The sequence below is a fragment of the Muntiacus reevesi genome, chromosome 19 (assembly GCF_963930625.1).
Source record: "Muntiacus reevesi chromosome 19, mMunRee1.1, whole genome shotgun sequence".
Taxonomy (NCBI): Eukaryota; Metazoa; Chordata; class Mammalia; order Artiodactyla; family Cervidae; genus Muntiacus; species Muntiacus reevesi.
The window spans coordinates 21,573,687-21,588,532 of NC_089267.1; the positions used below are offsets into that span (position 1 = coordinate 21,573,687).

Here is a 14,846-nt window from a genome sequence, read left to right on the forward strand (position 1 = left end):
TTGTGCAACTTCATCATTCCACTAGGCCGGAAGTATTTCAAAAATCTGATGTAAGGAGAAAACTTTCCTTTGTGGGACAGAAAAAGCAATGTACTAGAAACAGAAATAAAATGATTGTACTATAAATTCAGAGAACATGTACAAGGCATTCTTATAGTGCTTCTGATATAAAACAAATGAATAAGGTAATTTTTTTTCAGGTCAACATCTCATACTCAAAGTTGAAGAGTCATATGAAATGCAGTCTTATTCGTGAGGGATCTATGCAGAGATGGCTAATAGCTAACACACTGAATGCTTCCTTTGTTCTATGTCCTGTCTCACATGCAGTATCTTGTCTGACCTCCAGATGCTATGACGTGAAACAACTGTTATCCCATCCTCCAGATGTAGAGATTGTTTCTGACCTGGATATGCCTTATGAAATATCTACTTCTGCTTTCTTCAAATACTTAAAGAGAGACAGAATCCTTTTATTTAAAAAGCTTGTAAAAGCCCTGTTCGTAATGCAAACAAGAGCAAAGCTGCTCTGTTGGAAGGGGAAAGGTCGGCAGGAGGCCTCACTTCATCTGCCACAGAGGCCCATGGAGCAGCTCTGAGACCCACTGTGGAACCTACTCAAAATTCCTCTCACAGGGGTGTGAGGGAACCAAGGGCTAGAAAAGCAGAGAGACTTGTCTGAAATGAGGCAGGTGTTTAGGAAATGCTATGGCTGGCTCCCGATCCTGGTTTCCTAACTTTAGAATCAGAAGGTGTTCTCTATGGTCCTTGAATCTGGGACCCCCATCTAGTGCTTAAGCAAAGGGAAAATCAGGAAAGCATTAGGAGAAAACAACACAGTAACAACAGTATGAGTCTTACTCTTATCAACTCTCCTATTTACTCAAGTATTTCCTGCCTGAGCCCCTAACCAAAGTGTCTATCATCACTGTCCTAATTTTGAAAGAGAAACGTATGTGTACATTAAATAAATATATTTCTCTCTCTATATATATATGTATATATATATATATATTTGCCTTTCTCTAAACCTCTCTCTGTAAAGGTAGCTTTAACCAAATCAATGGTGAATTCTGAAAGCTGAAAGAGCATCCGTGGTTGAGGGCATACAGGGCTTAACGCTTTATGTGACAAGTCACAGCACATGGTTCAGCTGTGTGGTCCACAGGTTATTAAGCTGATGCATCGTTGATGTGTGGTGGGGAGTTAACTCTTCTCTGATGCATCTGTCTACTAGCAGGACTAGAATAGGACACTGTCCACTTTCCTAAAAAATGGCTTAGTTTCAGCAAGCCGAGTGCCTTTTCTGTGTTTTAAAAATTACTATTTTATATTTGATGGCTATGTTATTCTTTCCACTTTTACTAATCATATAACATTCCCAACATTTCACTGGAAATAAAAACCTTGCTGTCTCTGGTAAAAGTCCAATGTCATACTAGTACAATGGCTTGCAGCTCATCTTCTCCTCCACCCTCCTTAGGCCCCACAAACCACACTGTTCCTTTTCATTCCCTGAACTGCATTATACTACACACCCTGTGTCTTGTTCATACAGTCTTCTGACCTGGAAGGTTGTTAGCCTGCCTGGTGAACTTCTGTTCATCCTGCAAGATCCACTTAGGTATCACTTCTTTGGGGACAACCTCCTTTTTCTCTTATAAGAATTAACTACTTGCTTCACTCCATACTTGTACCTATTACAACACTTCACCACCACCCTCCTTGCATTCTTACCTGGGATGTGTCTACATCTTGGATTCATTCTAAATCAGACATGGAAACCACGGCCTGTGGATTCCTCTAATTCTGCAGCTAGTGTGGAAATAAAGATTAGTGTTGTTTTTCCTCAGACACACCCGGGTATTGACTTTTTGCTGGCTAAAAGCAATAGCAATTTGTCACTTTTATTGTCTATTCAATAAACAACTTAAGGTTTCAGAATCTATGCTCCCTGCCCCATCACCTGCAATAGGTTGTTACTAAAGCTATTTTTATCCTGAAATTTTTTTAAGTTTCTTGAAAGGGCCTTTGCTTTCTCTAAATTGGATCTCTTGCCTCAACAAGTAACTGCCTTGGAGCGGGAATGTCCCTTGGGGACTAATCTGCAAAACTTAACCCGGCTCATCCTGTAAGGATGTCCCAAGATGAAGGGAACGCCGCCACTTGGACCGGGGCGCTGCTGCAGCTCAGAGTTAAGGCTCCTGCCAATCAGAAATCATCTTCACGCCACTTTCACTTTTCATCATTTTCCACTCCTCTTTTGCCAGTAACTATATTTGCAGGAGTAAAGGGAAATGGTGAATTATACAAATAAACTGTTTCAGAACAGAGTTAGCTTCTGGTGAGAAGGTGCTCTCTGCTTAATTTGGACAGGTTTTAAGCCTTAGATTGCTTCTGAGTGCCATGGCACCTCTGCCTACCCATTCCGAGGCGGCCAGGCACTCTATTGTTGGTTGTTGTCTCTAACCTACGGCAGCCCTGAAAGGTAGACCCATTAAAGTGGAGGAAACCAAAGGTCAGAGAGTTTAAGTGACCGTCCAACGTCACACAGCTAGTGGGTGATGGGACCAGGATTCACTCAGGCAGGCCTGATTTCAAAGCCTGCTCTCTCCCCAACTGTACCACACTGATCACTGAGGACACCGTAAGCATCGATCCTCTCTAAGAAAACCGCAAGTAGGACCAACACCTGTTTCTTTTCTCTGTGAACTCTTTAGTTGTAAAAGATAGTTGAAAGTATCTTCATTTTTCTGTAGGAAGCTAGTTTATCGTTCTTAAGCTGCTGCTTTACTATACATGTATTCTAAAACATGAAGAAGAAAAGTGGTAAGATGGGCACAGGGAAAATACCTGTATGCCATGGTAAGCGAAAAGAGTTCTACAGTGAGAAAAAAGAAATTAAGAGGTAACACAATAAATATAAGTGGTTATTTCCATGAGAGGAATATAATAACCTGTGTTTTACATTTTCTTCTTCCTTCTTTCTTATTTTCCAAGTGTTATTTTTTATAATCAGAAACAATGTTATGGTGTTGATGTGATCTGCAGTGAAGAAAAAAGAAATGTATTAAAGCTGTTCTAAGGTGTCAAAACATATTGATAAATGGCTACGGTGTGATCTATCAAAGAGGACACTCAAACAGAAAATAAAATATGAGTACTACCTTGTCGCTCACCAGCACGTGACCTTGAACAAGCCAAGTTTCCTCATGAGATCTTAGAGTTTACACATAATCCATCCAATGTATCCAGTCATCAAAATTTACACAAAAGGACATATTCAATCACACAAATGATAATCAAAGTAGAAAAGACACATTATTAGGTTGATGCAAAATGCAGAACAACCAAAGATCAAGTTGCCAACATCTGTTGGAACACAGAAAAAGAAAAAAAATTCCAGAAAAACATCTACTTCTGTTTCATTGACTATGCTAAAGCCTTTGACTGTGTGGATCACAACAAACTGTGGAAAATTCTTCAACAGATAGGAATACCAGATTACCTTACCTTCCTCCTGAGAAATCTGTATGCAGGACAAGAAGCAACAGTTAGAACCGGACATGGAACAACGGACGGATTCCAAATTGGGAAAGGAGTACGTCAAGGCTGTGTATACTGTCACCCTGCTTATTTAAATTATATGCAGAGTACAAGCGAAATGCTGGACTAGATGAAGCACAAGCTGGAATCAAGACTGATGGGAGAAATAACAATAACCTCAGATATGCAGATGACATCACCCTTATGGCAGAAAGCAAAGAGGAACTAACGAACCTCTTGAAGAAAGTGAAAGAGGAGCATGAAAAGCTGGCTTAAAACTCAACATTCAAGAAACAAAGATCATCACTTCATGGCAATGTTAACAGTAAGAGACTTTTATTTTCTTGGGCTCCAAAATCACTTCAGATGGTGATTGCAGCCATGAAATTAAAAGACACTTGCTCCTTGGAAGAAAAGCTATGACAAAAATAGGCAGCATATTAAAAAGCAGATATTACTTTGCTGACAAAGGTCCAACTAGTCAAAGTCATGGTTTTTCCAGTAGTCATGTATAGATGTAATGGTAAGCCACTCCAGTGTTCTTGCCTGGAGAGTCCCATGGACAGGGGAGCCTGGCAGGTTACGGTCCACGAGGTCGCAAAGAGTTGGACACGACTGAGCAGTTAAACAATAATGTATGGATGTGAGAGTTGGACCATAAAGAAGGCTGAGCACCAAAGGACAGATGCTTTTGAACTGTGGTGTTGGGAGCAGACTCTTGAGAGCCCCTTGGACTGCAAGGAGATCAAACTAGTCAATCCTAAAGGAAATCAATCTTGAATATTCATTGGAAGGACTGATGCTGAAGTTGAAGTTCCAATACTTTGGCCACCTGATAGGAAGAGCTGACTCATTAGAAAAAAGAGGCTGATGCTGGGAAAGATTGAAGGCAGGAGGATAAGGGGACAAGAGAGGTTGAGATGGTTGGATGGCATCACTGACTCAATGAACACATGTTTGAGCAAGCTCCGGGAGAAACTGAAGGACAGGGAAGCCTGGCATGTTGCAGTCCATGGTGTTGCAAAGACTTGGACATGACTGAGCGACTGAATAACAACAAAAATTAACTGCAGTTTTGTATTGTTGAACTTTGCTGTTTGATAGTGGAATACATTCTTAAATAAATGCGGCTATGTTATACATCATTTTAATGAACACTTCTTGCTTTATGAATTTTGGCTAATGGCATTGTTTGCTGTTTATTTTATATTTTAGACTATAGAAATGGTGTTAAGACAAAAAGCAGACACGAGGGATTTTTTTTTTTTTAATCCAGTTCAAAATTGGTTGTAAACCAGCAGAGACAACTCACAACATCAATAATACATTTGGCCCACGAACTGCTAACGAACATACAGTGCAGCAGTGGTTCAAGAAGTTTTGCAAAAGAGATGAGAGCCTTGAAGATAAGAAGTATAGTGGCCGGTCGTTGGAAGTTGACAATGACCAGTTGAGAGCTATCACTGAAGCGGATCCTCTTACAAATACATGAGAAGTTGTCGAAAAACTCAATGTTGATCATTCTCTGGTCATTTAGCATTTGAAACAAACTGGACAAGTGAAAACGCTTGATAAGTGGGTGCCTCATGAGCTGACTGCAAATAAAAAAAAACTGTTTTTAAGTATTGTCTTCTCCTATCTTATGCAATAATGAACCATTTCTTGATCGGATTGCGAAGATGCTACAAAAAGTGGATTTTATACAACAACCAGTGATGACCAACTCAGTGATTGGACCGAGAAGAAGCTCTAAACCACTTTCCAAAGCCAAACTTGCACCAAAAAAAGGTCACGGTCACTGGTGGTCTGCTGCCCATCTAATCCACTACAGCTTTCCGAATCCTGCCAAAACCATTACATCTGAAAAGTATGTTCAACAGATCAATGAGATGCACCAACAACTGCAATGTCTGCAGCTGTCCTTGACCAAGAATGGTCCCAATTCTTCTCCATGACAATACCTGACCTCAGGTCGCACAATCAACACTTCAAAGGTTAAATGAATTGGGCTATGAAGTTTTGCCTCATCTGCCATATTCACCTGACCTCTTGCCAACTGACTACCACTTCCTTCAAGCAACTCAACAACTTTTTGCAGAGAAAATGCTTCCACAACCAGCAGGAGGCAAAAAATACCCTGCTTTCCTAGAATTTGTTGAATCCTGAAGCATTAATTTTTATGCTACAAAAATAAACTTATTTCTCATTGGCAAAAATGTGTTGACTATAATGGTTCCTATTTTGATTAATAAAGATATGTTTGAGCCTAGTAACAATGATTTAAAATTCACAGTCAGAAACCTCAAATACTTTTGTATCAACCTCACAGTTATTCATGTTCCTATGCAATTAGAAATATTTGCGTGGTATGTAAATCCAAAATTTACCTTTCTAGTCTAATCATAAATTATTCTGTGATTTAACCATTTTTATCCCTACTGAAGCTCAGAAAGATGAAGAATGTTGTCCTGATCACACAGTCAGTAAGTGATGGAAAAGAAACTCAAGCATGTTTCTCTCCATCTAAATCTCATTCTTCTTTTATTATATCTTAAACAAGTCAAAAGCATACTAGATATTTTTTAAACAAATACAGAAAACACACACACATACACACACACACACACACACACACACACAAAACTGAGAAATCCAAAGGCATATAACAGGGTAAATTTGAGATATCTTAGAATATGTCATTTTTTAATAATTTGAACAGTCTCATTTTTTAAATCAGACAATCCAGCTGGAACTAATTATGGCTCAAATTCCTAATATTCATCTTGTCCTTCCCCTCCCACCTCCACTCCACATTATACACTTTATTGGCCCCTGGACTTATTTTTTTTTTATTGGACTTATTTTTTTAAATGTTAAGATTTACATATTTTCTTTACAATTTTAATTGTATAAAGTATTCCTTTAATCACATGAAACATTATGTGCATGGATAAAGAGAGAAAGTACTACATGAAAAATGAAAATAGTTGTTTTGGAAAGTTAGAACTGTAGGTAACTTTTCTCCAAAACTTGAGTTAATGCTTTCACTTTTTTTTTTTTAATTTAGAAAGAAAAGAGATCAAGAAGGAAAGAGAAAGAAAACTCAGTTTATCTTAAACCAACTACCAAACTCATTATATGCTATTTAGGGTATGCGTTGATTAAGCCAAAGGTGATACTTGAGCTCAAATATCAACACAAATTCTGTTAACGATAGCAACATTTTAAGAAACAGGATTATGATAATCCAGAATTATTCCTGGTATTTCCTACAAAGATATCATAGACCTCAATCACGTTAGACCTATAAAATCAACAAGATACTTCAAATGGAATAACGAATTAAACATCAATTGAAACTTATTTCAATTGAAACTTGTGATATTTAAAGTACTGGGAGAGGACAAGTTTTCCTAGGAGACCAGAGCTGTCAACCAGGTGACCTTAGTCTAAGAGATCAAATGCAAGCAGAGGACACACCATCCTTATTTCTAAACTTTCGCCTTGACAAAATTCCCTAGAGAAGCAACGGTAGCCTATCTATTTTTAAAGAGGCAATGAGAAGGGAGAAAAAAGTCACCTCTAATAAAAATGGTGAAATTGAGAATGAATCAAACACCAATCAATATTAAGAAAAGAACCTGAGAAAATAGAAACATGATATATAGTCTTCTAGGAAACATAGGTCGTTTAATGTAACAAAGGCAAAAATGACAAAATAGAGATGATCTAACACCTCTACCAAAAATTACAATTATATCAAGAGTCCAACATACTGCAATATGGGATAAAAGAGCTCAACTTGAAAATATTTAATCTCATGTTTCTCATATTTTAGCCATTGATTTGGACACTTCAGTCCTAAAAAGGATCTAAAAAAGCAGACAATTAATGAAGTTGAAATATAATATTGTTTCTATCTGTAGATTCTTAAAGTTCAGTTTCAAAGCTATAACAATGATAGTCTCATTAATTTAGGCGCTCAAGATATCAAATCAGGCAAATGACTAAAACTTGGTGCTAGAATCATTTAAAAATACTACCATTTAAAACATAATTTGGACAACAAATAAAAATTTTAAAAGTTCTTATATATTATCAAAAATACAAAATGCTGAAATGAAATGTGCTAGCATGTTTTATGATAAGTCATATTAACGCCATATTTAAATATTTAAAAGTACTAATTTCTAAAAATAGAACCTGAAAAATGCACATACCAACAACTGCTTATAAACTTCAAAATAAGGTTAAGTAATGAACAGTATTCCTTCGAAATTACAGTGTTTTCTTTGAAAATCACAGGGAAAAAAATAAACTTTTTTTTTGTTTTTTGTTTTTAATTTTTTTTATTAGTGGAGGCTAATTACTTCACAACATTTCAGTGGGTTTTGTCATACATTGACATGAATCAGCCATAGAGTTACACGTATTCCCCATCCCGATCCCCCCTCCCACCTCCCTCTCCACCTGACTCCTCTGGGTCTTTTAAAAGTCAAAAATGTCAACACACTCAGTTTTCTTTGAATTAAAGGGCTCCAGAGAGAAGAGATTTTGGTACACAATTCCTAAAAGCTATGGCTTTCAAACTTTGCTACTAAGATTTACAAGCTTGTCAAGAGAGAGATACAAAGTTCTTATATGCGGAAAAATGGTCCTGCTTAAACAAGATACCAACAAAGCAATCTCAAAATTAAGTGTATTAATTCATGTCAAGAGATTTTGCTTTTTGATAAATGCCTGTAATACTGAAAGATACCAGTTGTTGAGAACACAGAACTGGCATTATCCTTATCAATGAAGAAGAGAACTGACTTTACAAACATGCCTGCCAGAAATGTCATAATTAGAAGTAATGTCATTAAAGATGTCTTAATTTGAAGAAGTTCATCTAAAGAGGCTAGCTCTTCCTTCTGGTTTTTTTTTTTTTAAACTTTCTGTTGTAGAAAATGTCAAGTATACAAAAGGATATCTGGAAGAAAACAAATTTAAAAATCTTATGCCATACTTAAAATTAAAGTCAAGGTATACGAATGGCATAAGCATAAAAAACAAATCAATAAAAAAGAATCTTTCCAGAAAAATCTAAGAAATTACACCAAACTCATAAACCATAAGGGATTTATATTTTTTAAAATGGTATTGTTAATGAACAAAAAAAATTTTTGAAAGTTAACAGGCAGAAGGCTTAAACTGTTGTGATAGAAAGAACTATTATATATTTACAAAAGGAGAACAAAGAATGCAAACTCATTTTTTAAAAGACTTTCAAGTAGTGACTTCTAAACCATTTAAAGGTCACAGGTCTACATAATATGATTAAAACTATGGACTCTCTCCCTACAACAGTGTTCACTTATACAAAGAGAACGTTGCACAGAATTTCGAATGTTTCTCAGACCACCTAATTCCCCAAGTCCAATGACGTCCTTCCATAATCACGAAATCATACAACACATGGTCTTTTTATTTTTATATTTTTGGTTTCTTTCACTTAGCATGTTTTTAAGATTCATGAACCTGAGAATAAGAATCACCATTTTTTAGGTTAAAATCTGATTTCTAATTCACCATTTTTGATAAAATATTTTAAAAGTTCCACTTGAAGTAATTTGTGTTAGCATATCTTAATGAGTATAACCATTTAGAAAAAAAATTTTAATAGCAATACAAATCTATGGTGAACATAAACATATTGCCATCCTCTGAACAAATTTATACTATAATGAGAAATTATTTGTGAATGTTAAAATGAGGGAAACTTGCATTTTTTTAGCCTAGAAAATAGAAAGATAGCAATACAACGTTTCTTGACAGTTAAACCAAAAAAGCTTATATTTAATTCTTCATTTTAAAATAAATTTCATTTATAACTAAAGTATTTTTATTATAGCTTTTTATTTAATTTTTATTTTATATTGGGGTATAGTTAATTTATAATGTATTCGTTTCAGGTGTGCAGCAAAGTGGTTCAGTGGTTATATATATACACATATCCATTCTTTTTCAGATTCTCTTCCTACTTAGGTTATTATAGAATATTTAGTAGAGTTCCCTGTGCCACACAGTAGGTCCTTGTTGATTATCTGTTTCAAATTGTAGTGTGTACATGTTAAATTCAAACTCGTATTTATCCACTCTACCCCATACCTTTCCCCTTTGGAAACCACAAGTTATTTTCAAAGTCTGTGAATCTGTTTTTATTTTGTAAATAAATTCATTTCTATCATCTTTTTAGATTCCACATACAAGTGATATCATATGATATGTGTCTTTTTCTGACTTATTTCGCTTAGTATGATAATCTCTAAGTCCATCCATTTTGCTGCAAATAGCATTATTTCATTATTTTTTATGTCTGAATAATATTCCATTGTATTAATACATATGTATCACATCTTCTCTATCCATTCTCCTGTCAACAGACATTTAGACTGCTTCTGTGTCTGGGGTACTGTAAACAATGAACATTGGGGTGCATGTATCCTTTCAAATTAAGGTCTTATATGCCCAGAAGTAGGATGGCTGGGTCATAAGGTAGTTCTATCTTTTCATTTTCTAAGGAACCTCCATACTGTCCTCCATAGTTGCTGTACCAATTTACATTCCCACAACGGTGTAGTGGGGCTCCCGCTTCTCCACACCGTCCTCAGAATTTATTGCTTGCAGACTTTTTGATGATGGTCATTTTGACTGGTGTGAGGTGATACTTCCTTGAAGTTTTGATTTACATTTCTCTAATAATGAACACTGGAAAAGATCCTGATGCGGGAGGAGAAGGGGAAGACAGAGGTTGAGATGGGTGCATGGTATCACTGACTCAATGAACATGAGTTTGAGTAGGCTCCGGGAGTTGGTGATGGACAGGGAAGCCTGGCGTGCTGCAGTCCATGGGGTCGCAAAGTTGGACACGACTGAGTAACTGAACTGAATAATGAGCAATGCTGAACATCTTTTCATGTGCTTTTTGACCATCTGTATGTCTTCTCCGGAGAAGTGGCTCTTTAGATCTTGAGCCCATTTTTTGACTGGGTTGTTTTTTGGATATTAAGCTGCATGAGCTCTTGTACATTTTGAAGATATTATAATCCCTTGTCGACTGCTTTGTTTGCAAATATTTTTTCTCATTTTGTGGGTCATCTTTTCATTTTGTTTATGGTTTCCTTTATTGTGCAAAAGCTTTTAAATTTAATTAGGTCCCATATGTTTATTGTTGGGTTTTTTGGTTAAGTTATTGATATAAACATTCAAAACCTATAAACTTGCTTTAGTTAGTGAAAGAAACATGTTTTTTCAGTGGAAGTATACTTTTGATACCTAAATTCATCTCCTATTAACATCCTAGGCATCATCTTCAATTCTGCTTTCTAATATTTATAACACTGAGTCTTAGAAACTAGCAAAAATAAGTCACTACTTCAAAATATGAAACCCTCCAAAATCAAGACCTAAATGATGACTGCAAATCTACACTGACATGGAAAGATAGTCATAATATTTTCAAAAGTTAAAAAACACACACACACAGAAGCAAAATAAAGAAAAAATCATATAATTAAAATTAATTTCTGTAAAACAAAATGTTTTAACCATATCTTTTTGTGTATATATACATAAAGAGATGTATCACAAGGAAGAGTGCCAAAATGTTAATAGCAGTTTTCTATGCAGACTGAAATTATAATTCTGTTTGCTTTCTTAAACTGTATTTTCCTGTATTGTTTTAAATGTTTACAATGAAAATGGCTATTTTGATGCTCCTATAAAAAGTTAAAGCTATTTTCACTTTGAAAATATTTGAAATTTATCTTTGAATGTTTAAAATAGGTGTTAACATTATATGAAGTAAGATTAGTTTTTAATGCAAGAAATCAATCAAATCATCTTGCAAGTACTTTAAATCTTTAAAAATTTACTGAAACTAACTTAATCAGTGGTCTTTTCCATGAAAAAAAGTACTCGAGATGGTAAAATTCGAATCCAAGATTTTCGTCATTGTCAGCATCACTCAAGTTGCTGCTCTAGATATAAAAAATTGTGATGTTTACAAACTGACATATTTGGTGGTTGCTGTTAATAGCACTTTGTTTAGATAACAACAAAAAAAGAAAACACAAGTGATACTACTTGAAGTGACCTGAATAGATATATTATTAGGAGACAATAAAGAAATGTTCATAAAACTAGGGAGACTTCTTTTAAGTGCAACAGGAAAAAAGGTTGCATGCAACGAACATAAGGCAAAATTATTTCAGGTAATTCCCATGAAGTCAGAACAAGGCAAAAGTCCGTATTATTTGCTTTTGTACTTTGCTAAAATAAACCAGGGAATGTAGTTTTTTAGAAAGTCAGTGTTCAACCTACCATCCATTAGTCTTTTAGTTACTTCCAATAAAATTATATTAACAGCCAATCTGCCTGGTGCTATGATCCCATTAGGTCATGTAACCAAAGCAGAGCCAGCTTAAGTCTAATCAGACCAAACAGCTGTTTTAACAGTTGCGTTTCTCCAAAATTAAAATATTCTATTCCTGACAGTGCCTAGCAACTCAACCGTTACAACAGCTGCTCAAATTGAAGAGTTAAAACCAAGTGTACATAGTCTTCTTCCCATTTGCAACTGCTTTGAGATTCTTCCAGAATAGAAGTTTCTAAACTGAAGTTGATTTTGACATTTTTCTAACCTGTTTAAAGTTTTATGCTTGTACTGTATCTACCTCTGGCCTTCAGCCAACATTCCTGCCATTGGCTTCTGAGTGTTTGCCCTCTGTCTCCTCCATGCTCTGCATCATAATTGCCAGCTCGTAGTTTGGTGCTTCCCTCATTAGAAATATTATCTCTGTGCTTCACATCCTTATTCTTCTCTGTACTGTCTCAGAATCAGAGGTGGAAACTCAGAAGTTCCCAGATTCCACTAAGTGCAATACTACTTCCAATGACTAACATTAGTACTCTTAAGGTTAATTGTTGAGGTAAGACCCTTAAAAAACAATCCAAAAATGCTCACTGGCAAGAAGTTCTCATTTTTGATCTCAAAACTCTGCATTTGTCGCCATGATTTCACTCAGACGTGTCTGTTTGTCCAATTCTTTATACTCATCCTGTAACACAGAAATCTATCCACCACCAATCATATTATCAACAATAAGTTTTATCTGTTGATCCATCTCTCAACTTCACCTTTTTATCCACACATTCATCCATTTATCCACTCACCTTTTCATCTTAAAATTTCTGCCAGCTGGTCTGAACACACCCAAGCTAAATTGACTGTGCTATGTTCTTAACGGCTGCAAAAGATCTTGTCTCTGATTTTGTTAACATTTGCTCTCTACCCTCACAATGTCCTTACTCCCCATAATTGTACTGCATCACAGATAATTTAAAATCTTAACTCTCAGGGTCTAAAAACAGATTCACCGCAGGACCCAGACTCATCAAACCAGAACATACCTACACAGAAGCTGAACACGTTTTAAGACTTCAAAATTATTCCTGCGGCAGCTTCAGCTCTTCTGCTGGATTATGTACAGAGTGATTTGGGCACATTAATCTTACAAACAGTCTTCTTTTCATGGTCCTCTTCTCAGCAGGGAAGAGGGAAGTCAAAGACTTCAACAAGTACAGATGCCATAAGTGAAAAGTGCCCACAGACCTTTTATCAGGCAATACTGTCCTGGGGTGACTCAACTCCAACGAGGCATCAGAGTGCTCTGGGAAACAGGACTCTCGGGCTGAAAGTCCTTTTGGTAAGTCATGCACATCCTAAATTACCAGCATAGTAGAGCTAAATTTTTGTTTTAATTAAGGGAGACCTTGAAATACTGGCTCTGATGTTATTATCCCCTTCCTATCATGTCAGTGCTGAAGATACTAGCTCCAAAGTTTCTGTACTTTATTTTTGAATCAGTCTGCAGAACAGGATTCATTCTCCCAGCTTACAGTATTGTTAGGATCAGTTTTGCTTTCCAGGGCTAAACATAGAAAAGTTTTCATTTTTAATAAGAGCTTAGATAAATAACCCTAAATCCCAAAGGGCCTCGTTAAAGCAGCCTCATAAAAGTTTTACACTTGCATATGAGTTTGGAAAAAAAAAAAAAAAAAACTGTCTACCTAGCGGTTTGAGCTCCTGCTGACTTCTCTAGCCTTGGGGAAGTTATTGTTGAAATTCATATGTCTTGCTACTTCAGATGATTTAAAGCAGTCTATTATGATAAATCACCATGAAATACACCAAATGAAAGAAACTGTTCAAACAAAAATCTCAATTTTAAATACATAAAATACACACAATGCACTCATCCGTGTGTTTAAATAGCATTAGGGTTCTGGTACGGTACTCTATCTAACCACATATTTTATCCTCAGAGCCTACAATACAAAAACACATTTTGTATGAGGTGATCAATTTTCCCTTTCTTTTCTTTAGGAGGTCATTTCAATACATTCTGACTCTATCCTGGAGAATTAAAGCCTAGGCAAGAAAGTTCCTATCAAACTGGAAAATAAATCAGTTGGAATAACAAGAATATAAGTAGTGGGCAATGTTAACATTTTATCACCTCCCTTCTAAGACCTCCCTTCTAAGATCAAGACTGACGCAGGATATATTTAAAAGGTGAGAGAATGACTGGAAACGGAACAGAATCTCCTATGTTCAAACAATGAAACACCAGAAATGGCTGTTAAGTAATGCCCCGGCACCTAGCTCATCATCCTGCAACATGGTAAGTGCTTAATAACTATTTGCTGAACCAAATTTTAAAAATCATTTTTTGCCAGTTTTATTCCATCATAGGACTATCCTCACTAGTACTGATACTTCTCAGACCTTGGAATCAGTGACCAAGAATGTCAGCCTAACTCTAGATGTTTGCTAGATTTCAACAACAGAACCTCAAAATTAGAAACCTGAGAAGAATTAAACCCCCCTGAAATATTCCTAACATGTGACTGTATGGTCTTGGCTTGAATATCTCCCCAATTCTTTAAGTTGAGTGAAATCTATGCTTCACAACCAGAACCCTTCAGTAAATATCTAACTCTTTCTACTGATTTTTCTCTAAGCTAAACATTCCCCATTTCCTCGTATCATACAGATGAGTCTCACTACCATTCTAGTTTTTCAACTTGGTGACCATTTATTAAAATATTGCCACCATGATTTTCATCTTCAGAGCAGAATGAAAGTCTATATAATATACCTTATGTTATCAAAATATTTCATGTATATCAGTTCATTCAATCTTCATAACAACATTCCAAAATTGGTTTCATTACATGCACTTTACAGACAAGTA

At 35.9% G+C, this 14,846-nt stretch overlaps 1 protein-coding gene across 5 annotated transcripts in view; it reads right to left on the minus strand.

The window, feature by feature from the left end:
• Positions 1–14,846, minus strand: part of UBE3D (ubiquitin protein ligase E3D) — a 155,058-nt gene that overhangs the window by 67,274 nt on the left and 72,938 nt on the right. The window lies entirely within an intron of this gene.